A 26,714-nucleotide genomic window follows, 5' to 3' on the forward strand; every position below is an offset into this window, starting at 1 on the left:
CCCAGGCACTGAATGTTACTGGGGTACAGTTTCCACAGGCACTGAATGTTACTGGGGTACAGGTTTTCTGGGAACTGAATGTTACTGGGGTACAGGTTCCCATGGCACTGAATGCTACTGGGGTACAGGTTCCCCAGGCACTGAATGTTACTGGGGTACACGTTCCCCGGGCACTGAATGTTATTGGGGTACAGGTTCCGCTGGCACTGAATGTTACTGGGGTACAGGTTCCCTGGGCACTGAATGCTATTGGGGTACAGGTTCCGCTGGCACTGAATGTTACTGGGGTACAGGTTCCCCAGGCACTGAATGTTACTGGGGTACAGGTTCCTCAAACACTAAATGTTACTGGGGGACAGGTTCCCTGGGCACTGAATGTTACTGGGGTACAGGTTCCCCAGGCACTGAATGTTACTGGGGTACAGGTTCCCCAGGCACTAAATGTTACTGGGGTGCAGGTTCCCTGGGCACTGAATGTTACTGGGGTACAGTTTCCCCAGGCAATGAATGTTACTGGGGTACAGGTTGCCTGGGCACTGAATGTTACTGGGGTACAGGATCCCTGGGCACGGAATGTTACTGGGGTACAGGTTCCCCAGGCACTGAATGTTACTGGGGTACAGGTTCCCTGGACACTGAATGTTACTGGGGTACAGGTTCCCCTGGCACTGAATGTTACTGGGGTACAGGTTACCTGGGCACTGAATGTTATTGGGGTACAGGTTCCCCTGGCACTGAATGTTACTGGGGTACAGGTTCCATGGGCATTGAATGTTACTGGGGTACAGGTTCTCTGGGAACTGAATGTTACTGGGGTACAGGTACCCCTGGAACTGAATGTTCCTGGGGTACAGGTTCCGCTGGCACTGAATGTCACTGGGGTAGAGGTTCCACAAGCACTGAATGGGTTACTGGGGTACAGGTTCCCTGGGCACTGAATGATACTGGGGTACAGGTTCTCTGGGAACTGAATGTTACTGGGGTACAGGTTCCCTGGGCAATGAATGTTACTGCGGTACAGGTTCTCTGGGAACTGAATGTTACTGGGGTACAGGTTCGCTGGGCACTGAATGTGACTGGGGTACAGGTTCCCCAGGCACTGAATGTTACTGGGGTACAGGTTCCCGGCCACTGAATGTTACTGGGGTACAGGTTCCCCAGGCACTAAATGTTACTGGGGTGCAGGTTCCCTGGGCACTGAATGTTACTGGGGTACAGTTTCCCCAGGCAATGAATGTTATTGGGGTACAGGTTGCCTGGGCACTGAATGTTACTGGGGTACAGGTTCCCCGGGCACTGAATGTTACTGGGGTACAGGTTCCCTGGACACTGAATGTTACTGGGGTACAGGTTCCCCTGGCACTGAATGTTACTGGGGTACAGGTTACCTGGGCACTGAATGTTACTGGGGTACAGGTTCCCCTGGCACTGAATGTTACTGGGGTACAGGTTCCCTGGGCATTGAATGTTACTGGGGTACAGGTTCTCTGGGAACTGAATGTTACTGGGGTACAGGTACCCCTGGAACTGAATGTTCCTGGGGTACAGGTTCCACTGGTACTGAATGTTACTGGGGTACAGGTTCCACAAGCACTGAATGGGTTACTGGGGTACAGGTTCTCTGGGAACTGAATGTTACTGGGGTACAGGTTCCCTGGGCAATGAATGTTACTGCGGTACAGGTTCTCTGGGAACTGAATGTTAATGGGGTACAGGTTCCCTGGGCACTGAATGTTACTGGGGTACAGGTTCCCCAGGCACTGAAAGTTACTGGGGTACAGGTTCCCGGCCACTGAATGTTACTGGGGTACAGGTTCTCTGGGAACTGAATGTTACTGGGGTACAGGTTCCCCAGGCACTGAATGTTACTGGGGTACAGGTTCACCAGGCACTGAATGTTACTGGGGTATAGGTTCCCTGGGCACTGAATGTTACTGGGGTATAGGTTCCCTGGGCACTGAATGTTACTGGGGTACAGGTTCCGCTGGCACTGAATGTTACTGGGGTACAGGTTCACCAGGCACGAAATGTTACTGGGCAATAGGTTCCCCTGGCACTGAATGTTACTGGGGGACAGATTCCCTGGACACTGAATGTTACTGGGTTACAGGATCCCCTGGCACTGAATGTTACTGGGGTACTGGTTCCCTGGGCACTGAATGTTACTGGGGTACAGGTTCCCTGGGCACTGAATGTTACTGGGGTACAGGTTCCCTGGGCACTGATTGTTACTGGGGTGCAGGTTCCCTGGGCACTGAATGTTACTAGGGTACAGGTTCCCCAGGCACTGAATGTTACTGGGGTACAGGTTCCCCGGGCACTGAATGTTACTGGGTTACAGGTTCCCCGGGCACTGAATGTTACTGGGGTACAGGTTACCCGGGCACTGAATGTTACTGGGGTACAGGTTCCCCAGGCACTGAATGTTACTGGGGTACAGGTTCTCTGGGCACTGAATATTACTGGGGTACAGGTTCCCCTGGCACTGAATGTTACTGGGGTACAGGTTCCCTGGGCATTGAATGTAACTGGGGTACAGGTTCCCCAGGCACTGAATGTTACTGGGGTACAGGTTCCTCAGGCACTGAATGTTACTGGGGTACAGGTTCCCCTGGCACTTAATGTTACTTGGATACAGGTGCCCTGGGCACTGAATGTTACTGGGGTACAGGTTCCCCTTGCACTGAATGTTACTGGGGTACGGGTTCCCCAGGCACTGAATGTTACTGGGGTACAGGTTCCCCAGGCACTAAATGTTACTTGGTTCCCTGGGCACTGAATGTTACAGGGGTACAGATTCCCCAGGCACTGAATGTTACTGGGGTACAGGTTCACCAGGCACTGAATGTTACTGGGGTATAGGTTCCCTGGGCACTGAATGTTACTGGGGTATAGGTTCCCTGGGCACTGAATGTTACTGGGGTACAGGTTCCACTGACACTGAATGTTACTGGGGTACAGGTTCACCAGGTACGAAATGTTACTGGGGTATAGGTTCCCCTGGCACTGAATGTTACTGGGGGACAGATTCCCTGGACACTGAATGTTACTGGGGTACAGGATCCCCTGGCACTGAATGTTACTGGGGTACTGGTTCCCTGGGCACTGAATGTTACTGGGGTACAGGTTCCCTGGGCACTGAATGTTACTGGGGTACAGGTTCCTGGGCACTGATTGTTACTGTGGTGCAGGTTCCCTGGGCACTGAATGTTACTAGGGTACAGGTTCCCCAGGCACTGAATGTTACTGGGGTACAGGTTCCCCGGGCACTGAATGTTACTGGGTTACAGGTTCCCCGGGCACTGAATGTTACTGGGGTACAGGTTACCCGGGCATTGAATGTTACTGGGGTACAGGTTCCCCAGGCACTGAATGTTACAGGGGTACAGGTTCTCTGGGCACTGAATATTACTGGAGTACAGGTTCCCCTGGCACTGAATGTTACTGGGGTACAGGTTCACTGGGCATTGAATGTTACTGGGGTACAGGTTCCCCAGGCATTGAATGTTACTGGGGTACAGGTTCCCCTGGCACTGAATGTTACTGGGGTACTGGTTCCCTGGGCACTGAATGTTACTGGGGTACAGGTTCCCTGGGCACTGAATGTTACTGGGGTACAGGTTCCTGGGCACTGATTGTTAATGGGGTGCAGGTTCCCTGGGCACTGAATGTTACTAGGGTACAGGTTCCCCAGGCACTGAATGTTACTGGGGTACAGGTTCCCCGGGCACTGAATGTTACTGGGTTACAGGTTCCCCGGGCACTGAATGTTACTGGGGTACAGGTTACCCGGGCATTGAATGTTACTGGGGTACAGGTTCCCCAGGCACTGAATGTTACAGGGGTACAGGTTCTCTGGGCACTGAATATTACTGGAGTACAGGTTCCCCTGGCACTGAATGTTACTGGGGTACAGGTTCACTGGGCATTGAATGTTACTGGGGTACAGGTTCCCCAGGCATTGAATGTTACTGGGGTACAGGTTCCCCAGGCACTGAATGTTACTGGGGTACAGGTTCTCTGGGCACTGAATGTTACTGGGGTACAGGTTCCCCTGGCACTGAAAGTTACTGGGGTACAGGTTCTCTGGGCACTGAATGTTACTGGGGTACAGGTTCCCCACGCACTGAATGTTGCTGGGGTACAGGTTCCCCAGGCACTGAATGTTACTGGGGTATGGGTTCCCCTGGCATTGAATGTTACTGGGGTACAGGTTCCCTGGGCACTGAATGTTACTTGGATACAGGTTCCCTGGGCACTGAATGTTACTGGGGTACAGGTTCCCCTGGCACTGAATGTTACTGGGGTACAGGTTCCCTGGGCACTGAATGTTACTGGGGTACAGGTTCCCCGGGCACTGAATGTTACTGGGGACAGGTTCCCTGGCACTGAATGTTACTGGGGTATAGGTTCCCTGGGCACCGAATGTGAATGGGGTACAGGTTCCTTGAGCACTGAATATTACTGGGGTACAGGTTCCCTGGGCAATGAATATTACTGGGGTATGGGTTCCCCAGGCACTGAATGTTACTGGGGTACAGTTTCCACAGGCACTGAATGTTACTGGGGTACAGGTTTTCTGGGAACTGAATGTTACTGGGGTACAGGTTCCCATGGCACTGAATGCTACTGGGGTACAGGTTCCCCAGGCACTGAATGTTACTGGGGTATACGTTCCCCAGGCACTGAATGTTACTGGGGTACATGTTCCCCGGGCACTGAATGTTATTGGGGTACAGGTTCCGCTGGCACTGAATGTTACTGGGGTACAGGTTCCCTGGGCACTGAATGCTATTGGGGTACAGGTTCCGCTGGCACTGAATGTTACTGGGGTACAGGTTCCCCAGGCACTGAATGTTACTGGGGTACAGGTTCCTCAGACACTAAATGTTACTGGGGGACAGGTTCCCTGGGCACTGAATGTTACTGGGGTACAGGTTCCCCAGGCACTGAATGTTACTGGGGTACAGGTTCCCCAGGCACTAAATGTTACTGGGGTGCAGGTTCCCTGGGCACTGAATGTTACTGGGGTACAGTTTCCCCAGGCAATGAATGTTATTGGGGTACAGGTTGCCTGGGCACTGAATGTTACTGGGGTACAGGTTCCCCAGGCACTGAATGTTACTGGGGTACAGGTTCCCTGGACACTGAATGTTACTGGGGTACAGGTTCCCCTGGCACTGAATGTTACTGGGGTACAGGTTACCTGGGCACTGAATGTTACTGGGGTACAGGTTCCCCTGGCACTGAATGTTACTGGGGTACAGGTTCCCTGGGCATTGAATGTTACTGGGGTACAGGTTCTCTGGGAACTGAATGTTACTGGGGTACAGGTACCCCTGGAACTGAATGTTCCTGGGGTACAGGTTCCACTGGCACTGAATGTTACTGGGTTACAGGTTCCACAAGCACTGAATGGGTTACTGGGGTACAGGTTCTCTGGGAACTGAATGTTACTGGGGTACAGGTTTCCTGGGAACTGAATGTTACTGCGGTACAGGTTCTCTGGGAACTGAATGTTAATGGGGTACAGGTTCCCTGGGCACTGAATGTTACTGGGGTACAGATTCCCCAGGCACTGAATGTTACTGGGGTACAGGTTCTCTGGGAACTGAATGTTACTGGGGTACAGGTTCCCCAGGCACTGAATGTTACTGGGGTACAGGTTCACCAGGCACTGAATGTTACTGGGGTATAGTTTCCCCGGGCACTGAATGTTACTGGGGTATAGTTTCCCTGGGCACTGAATGTTACTGGGGTATAGGTTCCCTGGGCACTGAATGTTACTGGGGTACAGGTTCCCCAGGCACTGAATGTTACAGGGGTACAGGTTCTCTGGGCACTGAATATTACTGGAGTACAGGTTCCCCTGGCACTGAATGTTACTGGGGTACAGGTTCACTGGGCATTGAATGTTACTGGGGTACAGGTTCCCCAGGCATTGAATGTTACTGGGGTACAGGTTCCCCTGGCACTGAATGTTACTGGGGTACTGGTTCCCTGGGCACTGAATGTTACTGGGGTACAGGTTCCCTGGGCACTGAATGTTACTGGGGTACAGGTTCCTGGGCACTGATTGTTAATGGGGTGCAGGTTCCCTGGGCACTGAATGTTACTAGGGTACAGGTTCCCCAGGCACTGAATGTTACTGGGGTACAGGTTCCCCGGGCACTGAATGTTACTGGGTTACAGGTTCCCCGGGCACTGAATGTTACTGGGGTACAGGTTACCCGGGCATTGAATGTTACTGGGGTACAGGTTCCCCAGGCACTGAATGTTACAGGGGTACAGGTTCTCTGGGCACTGAATATTACTGGAGTACAGGTTCCCCTGGCACTGAATGTTACTGGGGTACAGGTTCACTGGGCATTGAATGTTACTGGGGTACAGGTTCCCCAGGCATTGAATGTTACTGGGGTACAGGTTCCCCAGGCACTGAATGTTACTGGGGTACAGGTTCTCTGGGCACTGAATGTTACTGGGGTACAGGTTCCCCTGGCACTGAAAGTTACTGGGGTACAGGTTTCCCGGGCACTGAATGTTACTGGGGTACAGGTTCCCCGGGCACTGAATGTTACTGGGGACAGGTTCCCTGGCACTGAATGTTACTGGGGTATAGGTTCCCTGGGCACCGAATGTGAATGGGGTACAGGTTCCTTGAGCACTGAATATTACTGGGGTACAGGTTCCCTGGGCAATGAATATTACTGGGGTATGGGTTCCCCAGGCACTGAATGTTACTGGGGTACAGTTTCCACAGGCACTGAATGTTACTGGGGTACAGGTTTTCTGGGAACTGAATGTTACTGGGGTACAGGTTCCCATGGCACTGAATGCTACTGGGGTACAGGTTCCCCAGGCACTGAATGTTACTGGGGTATACGTTCCCCAGGCACTGAATGTTACTGGGGTACATGTTCCCCGGGCACTGAATGTTATTGGGGTACAGGTTCCGCTGGCACTGAATGTTACTGGGGTACAGGTTCCCTGGGCACTGAATGCTATTGGGGCACAGGTTCCGCTGGCACTGAATGTTACTGGGGTACAGGTTCCCCAGGCACTGAATGTTACTGGGGTACAGGTTCCTCAGACACTAAATGTTACTGGGGTGCAGGTTCCCTGGGCACTGAATGTTACTGGGGTACAGGTTCCCCAGGCACTGAATGTTACTGGGGTACAGGTTCCCCAGGCACTAAATGTTACTGGGGTGCAGGTTCCCTGGGCACTGAATGTTACTGGGGTACAGTTTCCCCAGGCAATGAATGTTATTGGGGTACAGGTTGCCTGGGCACTGAATGTTACTGGGGTACAGGTTCCCCAGGCACTGAATGTTACTGGGGTACAGGTTCCCTGGACACTGAATGTTACTGGGGTACAGGTTCCCCTGGCACTGAATGTTACTGGGGTACAGGTTACCTGGGCACTGAATGTTACTGGGGTACAGGTTCCCCTGGCACTGAATGTTACTGGGGTACAGGTTCCCTGGTCATTGAATGTTACTGGGGTACAGGTTCTCTGGGAACTGAATGTTACTGGGGTACAGGTACCCCTGGAACTGAATGTTCCTGGGGTACAGGTTCCACTGGCACTGAATGTTACTGGGTTACAGGTTCCACAAGCACTGAATGGGTTACTGGGGTACAGGTTCTCTGGGAACTGAATGTTACTGGGGTACAGGTTCCCTGGGAACTGAATGTTACTGCGGTACAGGTTCTCTGGGAACTGAATGTTAATGGGGTACAGGTTCCCTGGGCACTGAATGTTACTGGGGTACAGATTCCCCAGGCACTGAATGTTACTGGGGTACAGGTTCTCTGGGAACTGAATGTTACTGGGGTACAGGTTCCCCAGGCACTGAATGTTACTGGGGTACAGGTTCACCAGGCACTGAATGTTACTGGGGTATAGTTTCCCTGGGCACTGAATGTTACTGGGGTATAGGTTCCCTGGGCACTGAATGTTACTGGGGTACAGGTTCCGCTGGCACTGAATGTTACTGGGGTACAGGTTCACCAGGCACGAAATGTTACTGGGCAATAGGTTCCCCTGGCACTGAATGTTACTGGGGGACAGATTCCCTGGACACTGAATGTTACTGGGGTACAGGATCCCCTGGCACTGAATGTTACTGGGGTACTGGTTCCCTGGGCACTGAATGTTATTGGGGTACAGGTTCCCTGGGCACTGAATGTTACTGGGGTACAGGTTCCCTGGGCACTGATTGTTACTGGGGTGCAGGTTCCCTGGGCACTGAATGTTACTAGGGTACAGGTTCCCTGGGCACTGAATGTTACTCGGGTACAGGTTCCCCAGGCACTGAATGTTACTGGGGTACAGGTTCCCCGGGCACTGAATGTTACTGGGTTACAGGTTCCCCGGGCACTGAATGTTACTGGGGTACAGGTTACCCGGGCACTGAATGTTACTGGGGTACAGGTTCCCCAGGCACTGAATGTTACTGGGGTACAGGTTCTCTGGGCACTGAATATTACTGGGGTACAGGTTCCCCTGGCACTGAATGTTACTGGGGTACAGGTTCCCTGGGTATTGAATGTAACTGGGGTACAGGTTCCCCAGGCACTGAATGTTACTGGGGTACAGGTTCCTCAGGCACTGAATGTTACTGGGGTACAGGTTCTCTGGGCACTGAATGTTACTGGGGTACAGGTTCCCCTGGCACTGAAAGTTACTGGGGTACAGGTTCTCTGGGCACTGAATGTTACTGGGGTACAGGTTCCCCTGGCACTTAATGTTACTTGGATACAGGTGCACTGGGCACTGAATGTTACTGGGGTACAGGTTCCCCTTGCACTGAATGTTACTGGGGTACGGGTTCCCCAGGCACTGAATGTTACTGGGGTACTAGTTCCCCAGGCACTGAATATTACTGGGGTCCAGGTTCCTCGGGCACTGAATGATACTGGGGGCCAGGTTCCCCGTGCACTGAATGTTACTGGGCTACAGGTTCCCCAGGCACTGAATGTTACTGGGGTGCAGATTCCCTGGGAACTGAATGTTACTCGGGTACGGGTTCCACCGACACTGAATGTTACTGTGGTATAGGATCCCCTGGCACTGAATGTTTCTGGGGTACAGGATCCCCTCGCACTGAATGTTACTGGGGTACAGGTTCCCCGGGCACTGAATGTTACTGGGGTACAGGATCCCCTGGCACTGAATGTTACTGGGATACAGGTTCCCCGGGCACTGAATGTTACAGGGGTACTAATTCCCTGGGCACTGAATGTTACCGGGGTACAGGTTCCCCAGGCACTGAATGTTACGGGGTACAGGTTCCCTTGGCACTAAATATTACTGGGGTACAGGTTCCCCGGACACTGAATGTTACTGGGGTACAGGTTCCCCAGACACTGAATGTTACTGGGGTACAGGTACCCTTGGCCCTGAATATTACTGGGGTACAGGTTCCCCGGACACTGAATGTTACTGGTGTAGAGGTTCCACAGGCACTGAATGTTACTGGGGTACAGGTTCCCCGGGCACTGAATGTTACTGGGGTACAGGTTCCCTGGCACTGAATGTTACTGGGGTACACGTTCACCAGACAGTGAATGTTACTGGGGTACAGGTTCCCTAGCACTGAATGTTACTGGGGTACAGGTTACCCAGGCACTGAATGTTACTGTTATACAGGTTCCCTGGCACTGAATGTTACTGGGGTAGAGGTATCATGGGCACTGAATGTTACTGGGGTACAGTTTCCCCAGACACTGAATGTTACTGGGGTACAGGTTCCCTGGCACTGAATGTAACTGGGGTACAGGTTATCTGGGCACTGAAAGTTACTGGGGTACAGGTTCCCTGGGCACTGAATGTTACTGGGGTACTGGTTCCCCAGGCACTGAATGTTACTGGGGTAAAGGTTCCCCAGGAACTGAATGTTCCTGGGGAACATGTTCCCCGGGCACTATGTTCCCCGGGCACTGAAAGTTATTGGGGTACAGGTTCCGCTGGCACTGAATGTTACTGTGGTACAGGTTCCCTGGGCACTGAATGTTATTGGGGTACAGGTTCCGCTGGCACTGAATGTTACTGGGGTACAGGTTCTCTGGGAACTGAATGTTACTGGGGTACAGGTAGCCCTGGCACTGAATGTTACTGGGGTACAGGTACCCCAGGCACTGAATGTTACTGGGGTAAAGGTTCCCTGGGCACTGAATGTTACTGGGGTACAGGTTCTCTGGCACTGAATGTTACTGGGGAACAGTTTCCCCTTGCACTGAATGTTACTGGGGTACAGGTTTCCCAGGCACTGAATGTTACTGGGGTACAGGTTCCCGGGCACTGAATGTTACTGGGGTACAGGTTCTCTGGGAACTGAATGTTACTGGGGTACAGGTTCCCCTGGCACTGAATGTTACTGGGGTACAGGTTCACCAGGCACTGAATGTTACTGGGGTATTGTTTCCCTGGGCACTGAATGTTACTGGAGTATAGGTTCACTGGGCACTGAATGTTACTGGGGTACAGGTTCCGCTGGCACTGAATGTTACTGGGGTACAGGTTCACCAGGCACTGAATGTTACTGGGGAATAGGTTCCCTGGGCACTGAATGTTACTGGGGTATAGGTTCCCCTGGCATTGAATGTTACTGGGGTACAGATTCCCTGGACACTGAATGTTACTTGGGTACAGGGTCCCCTGGCACTGAATGTTACTGGGGTACTGGTTCCCTGGGCACTGAATGTTACTGGGGTACAGGTTCCCTGGGCACGGAATGTTACTGGGGTACAGGTTCACCAGGCACTGAATGTTACTGGGGAATAGGTTCCCTGGGCACTGAATGTTACTTGGGTACAGGGTCCCCTGGCACTGAATGTTACTGGGGTACTGGTTCCCTGGGCACTGAATGTTACTTGGGTACAGGGTCCCCTGGCACTGAATGTTACTGGGGTACTGGTTCCCTGGGCACTGAATGTTACTGGGGTACAGGTTCCCTGGGCACGGAATGTTACTGGGGTACAGGTTCCCCTTGCACTGAATGTTACTGGGGTACGGGTTCCCCAGGCACGGGATGTTACTGGGGTACTAGTTCCCCGGGCACTGAATATTACTGGGGTCCAGGTTCCCCTGGCACTGAATGTTACTGGGCTGCAGGTTCCCCAGGCACTGAATGTTACTGGGGTGCAGATTTCCTGGGAACTGAATGTTACTGGGGTATGGGTTTCCCTGGCACTGAATGTTACTGGGGTACAGGTTCCATCGACACTGAATGTTACTGTGGTATAGGATCCCCTGGCACTGAATGTTACTGGGGTACAGGATCCCCTCGCACTGAATGGGTTACTGGGCTATAGGTTCCCTGGGCACTGAATGTTACTGGGGTACAGGTTCCCTGGGCACTGAATGTTATTGGGGTACAGGTTCCCCTGGCACTGAATGTTACTGGGGTACAGGTTCCCTGGGCACTGAATGTTACTGGGGTACAGGTTCTCTGGGAACTGAATGTTACTGGGGTACAGGTTCCCTGGGCAATGAATGTTACTGCGGTACAGGTTCTCTGGGAACTGAATGTTACTGGGGTACAGGTTCCCTGGGCACTGAATGTTACTTGGGTACAGGTTCCCTGGGCACTGAATGTTACTGGGGTACAGGTTCCCGGCCACTGAATGTTACTGGGGTACAGGTTCTCTGGGAACTGAATGTTACTGGGGTACAGGTTCCCCAGGCACTGAATTTAACTGGGGTACAGGTTCCCTGGGCACTGATTGTTACTGGGGTGCAGGTTCCCTGGGCACTGAATGTTACTAGGGTACAGGTTCCCCAGGCACTGAATGTTACTGGGGTACAGGTTCCCCGGGCACTGAATGTTACTGGGGTACAGGTTCCCTGGGCACTGAAGGTTGGGGAACAGTTTCCCCAGGCACTGAATGTTACTGGGTTACAGGTTCCCCGGGCACTGAATGTTACTGGGGTACAGGTTCCCCTGGCACTGAAAGTTACTGGGGTACAGGTTCTCTGGGCACTGAATGTTACTGGGGTACAGGTTCCCCTGGCACTTAATGTTACTTGGATACAGGTGCCCTGGGCACTGAATGTTACTGGGGTACAGGTTCCCCTTGCACTGAATGTGACTGGGGTACGGGTTCCCCAGGCACTGAATGTTACTGGGGTACTAGTTCCCCGGGCACTGAATATTACTGGGGTCCAGGTTCCCCGGGCACTGAATGTTACTGAAGTACAGGTTCCCAGGCAGTGAATGTTACTGGGGTACAGTTTCCCCAGGCACTGAGTGTTACTGGGGTCGAGGTTCCCCGGGCACTGAATGTTACTGGGGTACAGTTTCCCTGGGCTCTGAATGTTACTGGGGTACAGGTTCCCCTGGCACTGAATGTTACTGGGGTACAGGTTCCCCTGGCACTGAATGTTACTGAAGTACAGGTTCTCTGGGCACTGAATGTTACTGGGGTACAGGTTCCCCGGGTACTGAATATTACTGGGGTACGAATTCGCCAGGCACTGAATGTTACTGGGGTACGGGTTCCCCAGGCATTGAATGTTACTGGGGTACACTTATCCTGGGCACTGAATGTTACTTGGGTTCAGGTTCCCCTGGCACTGAATGTTACTGGGGTACAGGTTCCCCTGGCACTGAATGTTTCTGGGGTACAGATTCCCCGGGCACTGAATGTTACTGGGGTACAGGTTGCCTGGGCACTGAATGTTACTGGGGTATTGGTTCCCCAGGCACTGAATGTTTCTGGGCACTGAATGTTGCTGGAGTACGGGTTCCCCTGGCACTGAATTTTACTGGAGTACAGGTTCCCCAGGCAATGGATGTTACTGGGGTACAGGTTCCCCAGGCACTGAATGTTACTGGGGTACTAGTTCCTCGGGCACTGAATGTTACTGGGGTACAGGTTCCCCAGGCACTGAATGTTGCTGGGGTACAGGTTCCCCAGGCACTGAATGTTACTGGGGTATGGGTTCCCCTGGCATTGAATGTTACTGGGGTACAGTGTTCCCTGGGCACTGAATGTTACTTGGGTACAGGTTCCCTGGGCACTGAATGTTACTGGGGTACAGGTTCCCCGGGCACTGAATGTTACTGGGGTACAGGTTCCCCGGGCACTGAATGTTACTGGGGTACAGGTTCCCCGGGCACTGAATGTTACTGGGGTACAGGTTCCCCGGACACTGAATGTTACTGGGATACAGGTTCACTGGCACTGAATGTTACTGGGGTACTGGTTACCCAGGCACTGAATGTTACTGGGGTATAGGTTCCCTGGGCACCGTATGTGACTGGGGTACAGGTTCCTTAGGCACTGAATATTACTGGGGTACAGGTTCCCTGGGCACTGAATGTTACTGGGGTATGGGTTCCCCAGGCACTGAATGTTACTGGGGTACAGTTTCCACAGGCACTGAATGTTACTGGGGTACATGTTCCCTGGGCACTGAATGTTACTGGGGCACAGTTTCCCTAGGCACTGAATGTCACTGGGTTACAGGTTCCCAGGGCACTTAATGTGACTTGGGTACAGTTTCCCTGACACTGAATGTTACTGGGGTACAGGTTCCCCAGGCACTGAATGTTACTGGGGTACAGGTTCCCCAGGCACTAAATGTTACTTGGTTCCCTGTGCACTGAATGTTACAGGGGTACAGATTCCCCAGGCACTGAATGTTACTGGGGTACATGTTCCCTGGGCACCGAATGTTACTGGGGTACAGGTTCCCTGGGCACTTAATGTGACTTGGGTACAGGTTCCCTGGCACTGAATGTTACTGGGGTACAGGTTCCCCAGGCACTGAATGTTACTGGGTTACAGGTTCCCCAGGCACTAAATGTTACTGGGGTACAGGTTGCCTGGGCACTGAATGTAACTGGGGTACAGGTTCCCTGGGCATTGAATGTTACTGGGGTACAGGTTCTCTGGGAACTGAATGTTACTGGGGTACAGGTACCCCTGGAACTGAATGTTACTGGGGTACAGGTTCCACTGGCACTGAATGTTACTGGGGTAAAGGTTCCCCTGGCACTGAATGTTACTGGGGTACAGGTTCCACAAGCACTGAATGGGTTAGTGGGGTACATGTTCCCTGGGAACTGAATGTTATTGGGGTACAGGTTCCCTGGGCAATGAATGTTACTGGGGTACAGGTTCTCTGGGAACTGTATGTTACTGGGGTACAGGTTCCCCGGGCACTGCATGATACTGGGGTACAGGTTCCCCAGGCACAGAATGTTACTGGGGTACAGGTTGTCCGGGCACTGAATGTTACTGGGGTATAGGTTCCCTGGGCACTGAATGTTACTGGGGTACAGGTTCCCCGGGCACTGAATATTACTGGGGTACAGGTTCCCTGGGCACTGAATGTTACTTGGATACAGGTTCCCTGGGCACTGAATGTTACTGGGGTACAGGTTCCCCGGGCACTGAATGTTACTGGGGTACAGGTTCCCCGGGCACTGAATGTTACTGGGGTATAGGTTCCCTGGGCACCGAATGTGAATGGGGTACAGGTTCATTGGGCACTGAATGTTACTGGGGTACAGGTTCCCCAGGCACTGAATGTTACTGGGGTACAGGTTTTCTGGGAACTGAATGTTACTAGGGTACGGGTTCCCTAGGCACTGAATGTTACTGGGGTACACGTTTTCTGGGAACTGAATGTTACTGGGGTACAGGTTCCCATGGCACTGAATGCTACTGGGGTACAGGTTCCCCAGGCACTGAATGTTACTGGGGTATACGTTCCCCAGGCACTGAATGTTACTGGGGTACATGTTCCCCGGGCACTGAATGTTATTGGGGTACAGGTTCCGCTGGCACTGAATGTTACTGGGGTACAGGTTCCCTGGGCACTGACTGCTATTGGGGTACAGGTTCCGATGGCACTGAATGTTACTGGGGTACAGGTTCCCCAGGCACTGAATGTTACTGGGGTACAGGTTCCTCAGACACTAAATGTTACTGGGGGACAGGTTCCCTGGGCACTGAATGTTACTGGGGTACAGGTTCCCCAGGCACTGAATGTTACTGGGGTACAGGTTCCACAGGCACTAAATGTTACTGGGGTGCAGGTTCCCTGGGCACTGAATGTTACTGGGGTACAGTTTCCCCAGGCAATGAATGTTACTTGGGTACAGGTTGCCTGGGCACTGAATGTTACTGGGGTACAGGATCCCTGGGCACGGAATGTTACTGGGGTACAGGATCCCCTGGCACTGAATGTTACTGGGGTACTGGTTCCCTGGGCACTGAATGTTACTGGGGTACAGGTTCCCTGGGCACTGAATGTTACTGGGGTACAGGTTCCCTGGGCACTGATTGTTACTGGGGTGCAGGTTCCCTGGGCACTGAATGTTACTAGGGTACAGGTTCCCCAGGCACTGAATGTTACTGGGGTACAGGTTCCCCGGGCACTGAATGTTACTGGGTTACAGGTTCCCCGGGCACTGAATGTTACTGGGGTACAGGTTACCCGGGCATTGAATGTTACTGGGGTACAGGTTCTCCAGGCACTGAATGTTACTGGGGTACAGGTTCTCTGGGCACTGAATATTACTGGAGTACAGGTTCCCCTGGCACTGAATGTTACTGGGGTACAGGTTCCCTGGGCATTGAATGTTACTGGGGTACAGGTTCCCTGGACACTGAATGTTACTGGGGTACAGGTTCCCCTGGCACTGAATGTTACTGGGGTACAGGTTACCTGGGCACTGAATGTTATTGGGGTACAGGTTCCCCTGGCATTGAATGTTACTGGGGTACAGGTTCCATGGGCATTGTATGTTACTGGGGTACAGGTTCTCTGGGAACTTAATGTTACTGGGGTACAGGTACCCCTGGAACTGAATGTTCCTGGGGTACAGGTTCCACTGGCACTGAATGTCACTGGGGTACAGGTTCCACAAGCACTGAATGGGTTACTGGGGTACAGGTTCGTTGGGCACTGAATGTTACTGGGGTACAGGTTCTCTGGGAACTGAATGTTACTGGGGTACAGGTTCCCTGGGCACTGATTGTTACTGGGGTGCAGGTTCCCTGGGCACTGAATGTTACTAGGGTACAGGTTCCCCAGGCACTGAATGTTACTGGGGTACAGGTTCCCCGGGCACTGAATGTTACTGGGTTACAGGTTCCCCGGGCACTGAATGTTACTGGGGTACAGGTTACCCGGGCATTGTATGTAACTGGGGTACAGGTTCCCCAGGCACTGAATGTTACTGGGGTACAGGTTCTCTGGGCACTGAATATTACTGGAGTACAGGTTCCCCTGGCACTGAATGTTACTGGGGTACAGGTTCCCTGGGCATTGAATGTTACTGGGGTACAGGTTCCCTGGACACTGAATGTTACTGGGGTACAGGTTCCCCTGGCACTGAATGTTACTGGGGTACAGGTTACCTGGGCACTGAATGTTATTGGGGTACAGGTTCCCCTGGCATTGAATGTTACTGGGGTACAGGTTCCATGGGCATTGAATGTTACTGGGGTACAGGTTCCTGGGAACTGAATGTTACTGGGGTATGGGTTTCCCTGGCACTGAATGTTACTGGGGTACAGGTTCCATCGACACTGAATGTTACTGTGGTATAGGATCCCCTGGCACTGAATGTTACTGGGGTACAGGATCCCCTCGCACTGAATGGGTTACTGGGCTATAGGTTCCCTGGGCACTGAATGTTATTGGGGTACAGGTTCCCCTGGCACTGAATGTTACTGGGGTACAGGTTCCCTGGGCATTGAATGTTACTGGGGTACAGGTTCTCTGGGAACTGAATGTTACTGGGGTACAGGTACCCCTTGAACTGAATGTTCCTGTGGTACAGGTTCCACTGGCACTGAATGTTACTGGGGTACAGGTTCCCCTGGCACTGAATGGGTTACTGGGCTACAGGTTCCCTGGGCACTGAATGTTACTGGGGTACAGGTTCTCTGGGAACTGAATGTTACTGGGGTACAGGTTCCCTGGGCAATGAATGTTACTGCGGTACAGGTTCTCTGGGAACTGAATGTTACTGGGGTACAGGTTCCCTGGGCACTGAATGTTACTGGGGTACAGGTTCCCTGGGCACTGAATGTTACTGGGGTACAGGTTCCCGGCCACTGAATGTTACTGGGGTACAGGTTCTCTGGGAACTGAATGTTACTGGGGTACAGGTTCCCCAGGCACTGAATTTAACTGGGGTACAGGTTCCCTGGGCACTGATTGTTACTGGGGTGCAGGTTCCCTGGGCACTGAATGTTACTAGGGTACAGGTTCCCCAGGCACTGAATGTTACTGGGGTACAGGTTCCCCGGGCACTGAACGTTACTGGGGTACAGGTTCCCTGGGCACTGAAGGTTGGGGAACAGTTTCCCCAGGCACTGAATGTTACTGGGTTACAGGTTCCCCGGGCACTGAATGTTACTGGGGTACAGGTTCCCCTGGCACTGAAAGTTACTGGGGTACAGGTTCTCTGGGCACTGAATGTTACTGGGGTACAGGTTCCCCTGGCACTTAATGTTACTTGGATACAGGTGCCCTGGGCACTGAATGTTACTGGGGTACAGGTTCCCCTTGCACTGAATGTGACTGGGGTACGGGTTCCCCAGGCACTGAATGTTACTGGGGTACTAGTTCCCCGGGCACTGAATATTACTGGGGTCCAGGTTCCCCGGGCACTGAATGTTGCTGAAGTACAGGTTCCCTGGGCAATGAATGTTACTGGGGTACAGGTTCTCTGGGAACTGTATGTTACTGGGGTACAGTTTCCCCGGGCACTGCATGATACTGGGGTACAGGTTCCCTGGACACTGAATGTTACTGGGGTGCAGGTCCCCTGGGCAATGATTGTTACTGGGGTACATGTTCCCCAGGCACAGAATGTTACTGGCGTACAGGTTGTCCGGGCACTGAATGTTACTGGGGTATAGGTTCCCTGGGCACTGAATGTTACTGGGATACAGGTTCCCCGGGCACTGAATGTTACTGGGGTACAGGTTCCCTGGGCACTGAATGTTACTGGGGTACAGGTTCCCCAGGCACTGAATGTTACTGGGGTACAGGTTTTCTGGGAATTGAATGTTACTGGGGTACGGGTTCCCTAGGCACTGAATGTTACTGGGGTACACGTTTTCTGGGAACTGAATGTTACTGGGGTACAGGTTCCCATGGCACTGAATGCTACTGGGGTACAGGTTCCCCAGGCACTGAATGTTACTGGGGTATACGTTCCCCAGGCACTGAATGTTACTGGGGTACATGTTCCCCGGGCACTGAATGTTATTGGGGTACAGGTTCCGCTGGCACTGAATGTTACTGGGGTACAGGTTCCCTGGGCACTGACTGCTATTGGGGTACAGGTTCCGATGGCACTGAATGTTACTGGGGTACAGGTTCCCCAGGCACTGAATGTTACTGGGGTACAGGTTCCTCAGACACTAAATGTTACTGGGGGACAGGTTCCCTGGGCACTGAATGTTACTGGGGTACAGGTTCCCCAGGCACTGAATGTTACTGGGGTACAGGTTCCCCAGGCACTAAATGTTACTGGGGTGCAGGTTCCCTGGGCACTGAATGTTACTGGGGTACAGTTTCCCCAGGCAATGAATGTTACTGGGGTACAGGATCCCTGGGCACGGAATGTTACTGGGGTACAGGATCCCCTGGCACTGAATGTTACTGGGGTACTGGTTCCCTGGGCACTGAATGTTACTGGGGTACAGGTTCCCTGGGCACTGAATGTTACTGGGGTACAGGTTCCCCTGGCACTGAATGTTACAGGGGTACAGGTTCCCTGGGCATTGAATGTTACTGGGGTACAGGTTCTCTGGGAACTGAATGTTACTGGGGTACAGGTACCCCTGGAACTGAATGTTCCTGGGGTACAGGTTCCACTGGCACTGAATGTTACTGGGGTACAGGTTCCCCTGGCACTGAATGGGTTACTGGGCTACAGGTTCCCTGGGCACTGACTGTTACTGGGGTACAGGTTCTCTGGGAACTGAATGTTACTGGGGTACAGGTTCCCTGGGCAATGAATGTTACTGCGGTACAGGTTCTCTGGGAACTGAATGTTACTGGGGTACAGGTTCCCTGGGCACTGAATGTTACTGGGGTACAGGTTCCCTGGGCACTGAATGTTACTGGGGTACAGGTTCCCCAGGCACTGAATGTTACTGGGGTACAGGTTCCCGGCCACTGAATGTTACTGGGGTACAGGTTCTCTGGGAACTGAATGTTACTGGGGTACAGTTTCCCCAGGCACTGAATTTAACTGGGGTACAGGTTCCCTGGGCACTGATTGTTACTGGGGTGCAGGTTCCCTGGGCACTGAATGTTACTAGGGTACAGGTTCCCCAGGCACTGAATGTTACTGGGGTACAGGTTCCCCGGGCACTGAATGTTACTGGGGTACAGGTTCCCCGGGCACTGAAGGTTGGGGAACAGGTTCCCCAGGCACTGAATGTTACTGGGTTACAGGTTCCCCGGGCACTGAATGTTACTGGGGTACAGGTTACCCGGGCACTGAATGTTACTGGGGTACAGGTTCCCCAGGCACTGAATGTTACTGGGGTACAGGTTCTCTGGGCACTGAATGTTACTGGGGTACAGGTTCCCCAGGCACTGAATGTTGCTGGGGTACAGGTTCTCTGGGCACTGAATGTTACTGGGGTACAGGTTCCCCTGGCACTGAATGTTACTGGGGTACAGGTTCCCCAAGCACTGAATGTTACCGGGGTACAGGTTCTCTGGGCACTGAATGTTACTGGGGTAAGGGTTCCCCTGGCACTGAAAGTTACTGGGGTACAGGTTCTCTGGGCACTGAATGTTACTGGGGTACAGGTTCCCCTGGCACTTAATGTTACTTGGATACAGTTGCCCTGGGCACTGAATGTTACTGGGGTACAGGTTCCCCTTGCACTGAATGTGACTGGGGTGCGGGTTCCCCAGGCACTGAATGTTACTGGGGTACTAGTTCCCCGGGCACTGAATATTACTGGGGTCCAGGTTCCCCGGGCACTGAATGTTACTGGGGGCCAGGTTCCCCGTGCACTGAATGTTACTGGGCTGCAGGTTCCCCAGGCACTGAATGTTACTGGGGTGCAGATTCCCTGGGAACTGAATGTTACTCGGGTACGGGTTCCACCGACACTGAATGTTACTGTGGTATAGGATCCCCTGGCACTGAATGTTTCTCGGGTACAGGATCCCCTCGCACTGAATGTTACTGGGGTACAGGTTCTCCGGGCACTGAATGTTACTGGGGTACAGGATCCCCTGGCACTGAATGTTACTGGGATACAGGTTCCCCGGGCACTGAATGTTACTGGGGTACAGGTACCCTTGGCACTGAATATTACTGGGGTACAGGTTCCCCGGACACTGAATGTTACTGGGGTACAGGTCCCCCTGTCACTGAATATTACTGGGGTGCAGGTTCCCCGGACACTGAATGTTACTGGGGTACAGGTTCCTCAGGCACTGAATGTTACTGGGAACAGGTCCCTTTGGCACTGAATATTACTGGGGTACAGGTTCCCCGGACACTGAATGTTACAAGGGGTACAGGTTCCCGAGGCACTGAATGTTACTGAAGTACAGGTTCCCAGGCAGTGAATGTTACTGGGGTACAGTTTCCCCAGGCACTGAATGTTACTGGGGTACAGTTTCCCTGGGCTCTGAATGTTACTGGGGTACAGGTTCCCCTGGCACTGAATGTTACTGGGGTACAGGTTCCCCTGGCACTGAATGTTACTGAAGTACAGGTTCTCTGGGCACTGAATGTTACTGGGGTACAGGTTCCCCGGGTACTGAATATTACTGGGGTACGAATTCGCCAGGCACTGAATGTTACTGGGGTACGGGTTCCCCAGGCATTGAATGTTACTGGGGTACACTTATCCTGGGCACTGAATGTTACTTGGGTACAGGTTCCCCTGGCACTGAATGTTACTGGGGTACAGGTTCCCCTGGCACTGAATGTTTCTGGGGTACAGGTTCCCCGGGCACTGAATGTTACTGGGGTACAGGTTGCCTGGGCAATGAATGTTACTGGGGTATTGGTTCCCCACGCACTGAATGTTTCTGGGCACTGAATGTTACTGGAGTACGGGTTCCCCTGGCACTGAATGTTACTGGGGTACAGGTTACCCAGGCAATGGATGTTACTGGGGTACAGGTTCCCCAGGCACTGAATGTTACTGGGGTACTAGTTCCTCGGGCACTGAATGTTACTGGGGTACAGGTTCCCCAGGCACTGAATGTTGCTGGGGTACAGGTTCCCCAGGCACTGAATGTTACTGGGGTATGGGTTCCCCTGGCATTGAATGTTACTGGGGTACAGGTTCCCTGGGCACTGAATGTTACTTGGGTACAGGTTCCCTGGGCACTGAATGTTACTGGGATACAGGTTCCCCTGGCACTGAATGTTACTGGGGTACAGGTTCCCCGGGCACTGAATGTTACTGGGGTACAGGTTCCCCGGGCACTGAATGTTACTGGGGTACAGGTTCCCTGACACTGAATGTTACTGGGGTACATGTTCCCCGGACACTGAATGTTACTGGGTACAGGTTCACTGGCACTGAATGTTACTGGGGTACTGGTTACCCAGGCACTGAATGTTACTGGGGTATAGGTTCCCTGGGCACCGTATGTGACTGGGGTACAGGTTCCTTAGGCACTGAATATTACTGGGGTACAGGTTCCCTGGGCACTGAATGTTACTGGGGTATGGGTTCCCCAGGCACTGAATATTACTGGGGTACAGTTTCCACAGGCACTGAATGTTACTGGGGTATAGGTTCCCTGGGCACCGTATGTGACTGGGGTACAGGTTCCTTAGGCACTGAATATTACTGGGGTACAGGTTCCCTGGGCACTGAATGTTACTGGGGTATGGGTTCCCCAGGCACTGAATATTACTGGGGTACAGTTTCCACAGGCACTGAATGTTACTGGGGTACAGGTTCCCTGGGCACTGAATGTTACTGGGGCACAGTTTCCCTAGGCACTGAATGTCACTGGGGTACAGGTTCCCAGGGCACTTAATGTGACTTGGGTACAGTTTCCCTGACACTGAATGTTACTGGGGTACAGGTTCCCCAGGCACTGAATGTTACTGGGGTACAGGTTCCCCTGACACTAAATGTTACTTGGTTCCCTGTGCACTGAATGTTACAGGGGTACAGATTCCCCAGGCACTGAATGTTACTGGGGTACATGTTCCCTGGGCACCGAATGTTACTGGGGTACAGGTTCCCTGGGCACTTAATGTGACTTGGGTACAGGTTCCCTGGCACTGAATGTTACTGGGGTACAGGTTCCCCAGGCACTGAATGTTACTGGGTTACAGGTTCCCCAGGCACTAAATGTTACTGGGGTGCAGGTTCCCAGGGCACTGAATGTTACTGGGGTACAGTTTCCCCAGGCGATGAATGTTACTGGGGTACAGGTTGCCTGGGCACTGAATGTAACTGGGGTACAGGTTCCCTGGGCATTGAATGTTACTGGGGTACAGGTTCTCTGGGAACTGAATGTTACTGGGGTACAGGTACCCCTGGAACTGAATGTTACTGGGGTACAGGTTCCACTGGCACTGAATGTTACTGGGGTAAAGGTTCCCCTGGCACTGAATGTTACTGGGGTACAGGTTCCACAAGCACTGAATGGGTTAGTGGGGTACATGTTCCCTGGGAACTGAATGTTACTGGGGTACAGGTTCCCTGGGCAATGAATGTTACTGGGGTACAGGTTCTCTGGGAACTGTATGTTACTGGGGTACAGGTTCCCCGGGCACTGCATGATACTGGGGTACAGGTTCCCTGGACACTCAATGTTACTGGGGTGCAGGTCCCCTGGGCAATGATTGTTACTGGGGTACATGTTCCCCAGGCACAGAATGTTACTGGCGTACAGGTTGTCCGGGCACTGAATGTTACTGGGGTATAGGTTCCCTGGGCACTGAATGTTACTGGGATACAGGTTCCCCGGGCACTGAATGTTACTGGGGTACAGGTTCCCTGGGCACTGAATGTTACTGGGGTACAGGTTCCCCAGGCACTGAATGTTACTGGGGTACAGGTTTTCTGGGAACTGAATGTTACTAGGGTACGGGTTCCCTAGGCACTGAATGTTACTGGGGTACACGTTTTCTGGGAACTGAATGTTACTGGGGTACAGGTTCCCATGGCACTGAATGCTACTGGGGTACAGGTTCCCCAGGCACTGAATGTTACTGGGGTATACGTTCCCCAGGCACTGAATGTTACTGGGGTACATGTTCCCCGGGCACTGAATGTTATTGGGGTACAGGTTCCGCTGGCACTGAATGTTACTGGGGTACAGGTTCCCTGGGCACTGACTGCTATTGGGGTACAGGTTCCGATGGCACTGAATGTTACTGGGGTACAGGTTCCCCAGGCACTGAATGTTACTGGGGTACAGGTTCCTCAGACACTAAATGTTACTGGGGGACAGGTTCCCTGGGCACTGAATGTTACTGGGGTACAGGTTCCCCAGGCACTGAATGTTACTGGGGTACAGGTTCCCCAGGCACTAAATGTTACTGGGGTGCAGGTTCCCTGGGCACTGAATGTTACTGGGGTACAGTTTCCCCAGGCAATGAATGTTACTGGGGTACAGGTTGCCTGGGCACTGAATGTTACTGGGGTACAGGATCCCTGGGCACGGAATGTTACTGGGGTACAGGATCCCCTGGTACTGAATGTTACTGGGGTACTGGTTCCCTGGGCACCGAATGTTACTGGGGTACAGGTTCCCTGGGCACTGAATGTTACTGGGGTACAGGTTCCCTGGGCACTGATTGTTACTGGGGTGCAGGTTCCCTGGGCACTGAATGTTACTAGGGTACAGGTTCCCCAGGCACTGAATGTTACTGGGGTACAGGTTCCCCGGGCACTGAATGTTACTGGGTTACAGGTTCCCCGGGCACTGAATGTTACTGGGGTACAGGTTACCCGGGCATTGAATGTTACTGGGGTACAGGTTCCCCAGGCACTGAATGTTACTGGGGTACAGGTTCTCTGGGCACTGAATATTACTGGAGTACAGGTTCCCCTGGCACTGAATGTTACTGGGGTACAGGTTCCCTGGGCATTGAATGTTACTGGGGTACAGGTTCCCTGGACACTGAATGTTACTGGGGTACAGGTTCCCCTGGCACTGAATGTTACTGGGGTACAGGTTACCTGGGCACTGAATGTTATTGGGGTACAGGTTCCCCTGGCATTGAATGTTACTGGGGTACAGGTTCCATGGGCATTGTATGTTACTGGGGTACAGGTTCTCTGGGAACTTAATGTTACTGGGGTACAGGTACCCCTGGAACTGAATGTTCCTGGGGTACAGGTTCCACTGGCACTGAATGTCACTGGGGTACAGGTTCCACAAGCACTGAATGGGTTACTGGGGTACAGGTTCGTTGGGCACTGAATGTTACTGGGGTACAGGTTCTCTGGGAACTGAATGTTACTGGGGTACAGGTTCCCTGGGCACTGATTGTTACTGGGGTGCAGGTTCCCTGGGCACTGAATGTTACTAGGGTACAGGTTCCCCAGGCACTGAATGTTACTGGGGTACAGGTTCCCCGGGCACTGAATGTTACTGGGTTACAGGTTCCCCGGGCACTGAATGTTACTGGGGTACAGGTTACCCGGGCATTGAATGTTACTGGGGTACAGGTTCCCCAGGCACTGAATGTTACTGGGGTACAGGTTCTCTGGGCACTGAATATTACTGGAGTACAGGTTCCCCTGGCACTGAATGTTACTGGGGTACAGGTTCCCTGGGCATTGAATGTTACTGGGGTACAGGTTCCCTGGACACTGAATGTTACTGGGGTACAGGTTCCCCTGGCACTGAATGTTACTGGGGTACAGGTTACCTGGGCACTGAATGTTATTGGGGTACAGGTTCCCCTGGCATTGAATGTTACTGGGGTACAGGTTCCATGGGCATTGAATGTTACTGGGGTACAGGTTCCTGGGAACTGAATGTTACTGGGGTATGGGTTTCCCTGGCACTGAATGTTACTGGGGTACAGGTTCCATCGACACTGAATGTTACTGTGGTATAGGATCCCCTGGCACTGAATGTTACTGGGGTACAGGATCCCCTCGCACTGAATGGGTTACTGGGCTATAGGTTCCCTGGGCACTGAATGTTATTGGGGTACAGGTTCCCCTGGCACTGAATGTTACTGGGGTACAGGTTCCCTGGGCATTGAATGTTACTGGGGTACAGGTTCTCTGGGAACTGAATGTTACTGGGGTACAGGTACCCCTTGAACTGAATGTTCCTGTGGTACAGGTTCCACTGGCACTGAATGTTACTGGGGTACAGGTTCCCCTGGCACTGAATGGGTTACTGGGCTACAGGTTCCCTGGGCACTGAATGTTACTGGGGTACAGGTTCTCTGGGAACTGAATGTTACTGGGGTACAGGTTCCCTGGGCAATGAATGTTACTGCGGTACAGGTTCTCTGGGAACTGAATGTTACTGGGGTACAGGTTCCCTGGGCACTGAATGTTACTGGGGTACAGGTTCCCTGGGCACTGAATGTTACTGGGGTACAGGTTCCCGGCCACTGAATGTTACTGGGGTACAGGTTCTCTGGGAACTGAATGTTACTGGGGTACAGGTTCCCCAGGCACTGAATTTAACTGGGGTACAGGTTCCCTGGGCACTGATTGTTACTGGGGTGCAGGTTCCCTGGGCACTGAATGTTACTAGGGTACAGGTTCCCCAGGCACTGAATGTTACTGGGGTACAGGTTCCCCGGGCACTGAACGTTACTGGGGTACAGGTTCCCTGGGCACTGAAGGTTGGGGAACAGTTTCCCCAGGCACTGAATGTTACTGGGTTACAGGTTCCCCGGGCACTGAATGTTACTGGGGTACAGGTTCCCCTGGCACTGAAAGTTACTGGGGTACAGGTTCTCTGGGCACTGAATGTTACTGGGGTACAGGTTCCCCTGGCACTTAATGTTACTTGGATACAGGTGCCCTGGGCACTGAATGTTACTGGGGTACAGGTTCCCCTTGCACTGAATGTGACTGGGGTACGGGTTCCCCAGGCACTGAATGTTACTGGGGTACTAGTTCCCCGGGCACTGAATATTACTGGGGTCCAGGTTCCCCGGGCACTGAATGTTGCTGAAGTACAGGTTCCCTGGGCAATGAATGTTACTGGGGTACAGGTTCTCTGGGAACTGTATGTTACTGGGGTACAGTTTCCCCGGGCACTGCATGATACTGGGGTACAGGTTCCCTGGACACTGAATGTTACTGGGGTGCAGGTCCCCTGGGCAATGATTGTTACTGGGGTACATGTTCCCCAGGCACAGAATGTTACTGGCGTACAGGTTGTCCGGGCACTGAATGTTACTGGGGTATAGGTTCCCTGTGCACTGAATGTTACTGGGATACAGGTTCCCCGGGCACTGAATGTTACTGGGGTACAGGTTCCCGGCCACTGAATGTTACTGGGGTACAGGTTCTCTGGGAACTGAATGTTACTGGGGTACAGGTTCCCCAGGCACTGAATTTAACTGGGGTACAGGTTCCCTGGGCACTGATTGTTACTGGGGTGCAGGTTCCCTGGGCACTGAATGTTACTAGGGTACAGGTTCCCCAGGCACTGAATGTTACTGGGGTACAGGTTCCCCGGGCACTGAACGTTACTGGGGTACAGGTTCCCTGGGCACTGAAGGTTGGGGAACAGTTTCCCCAGGC

This window comes from Pristiophorus japonicus, chromosome 14, assembly GCF_044704955.1.
Source record: "Pristiophorus japonicus isolate sPriJap1 chromosome 14, sPriJap1.hap1, whole genome shotgun sequence".
NCBI classification, from domain to species: Eukaryota; Metazoa; Chordata; class Chondrichthyes; family Pristiophoridae; genus Pristiophorus; species Pristiophorus japonicus.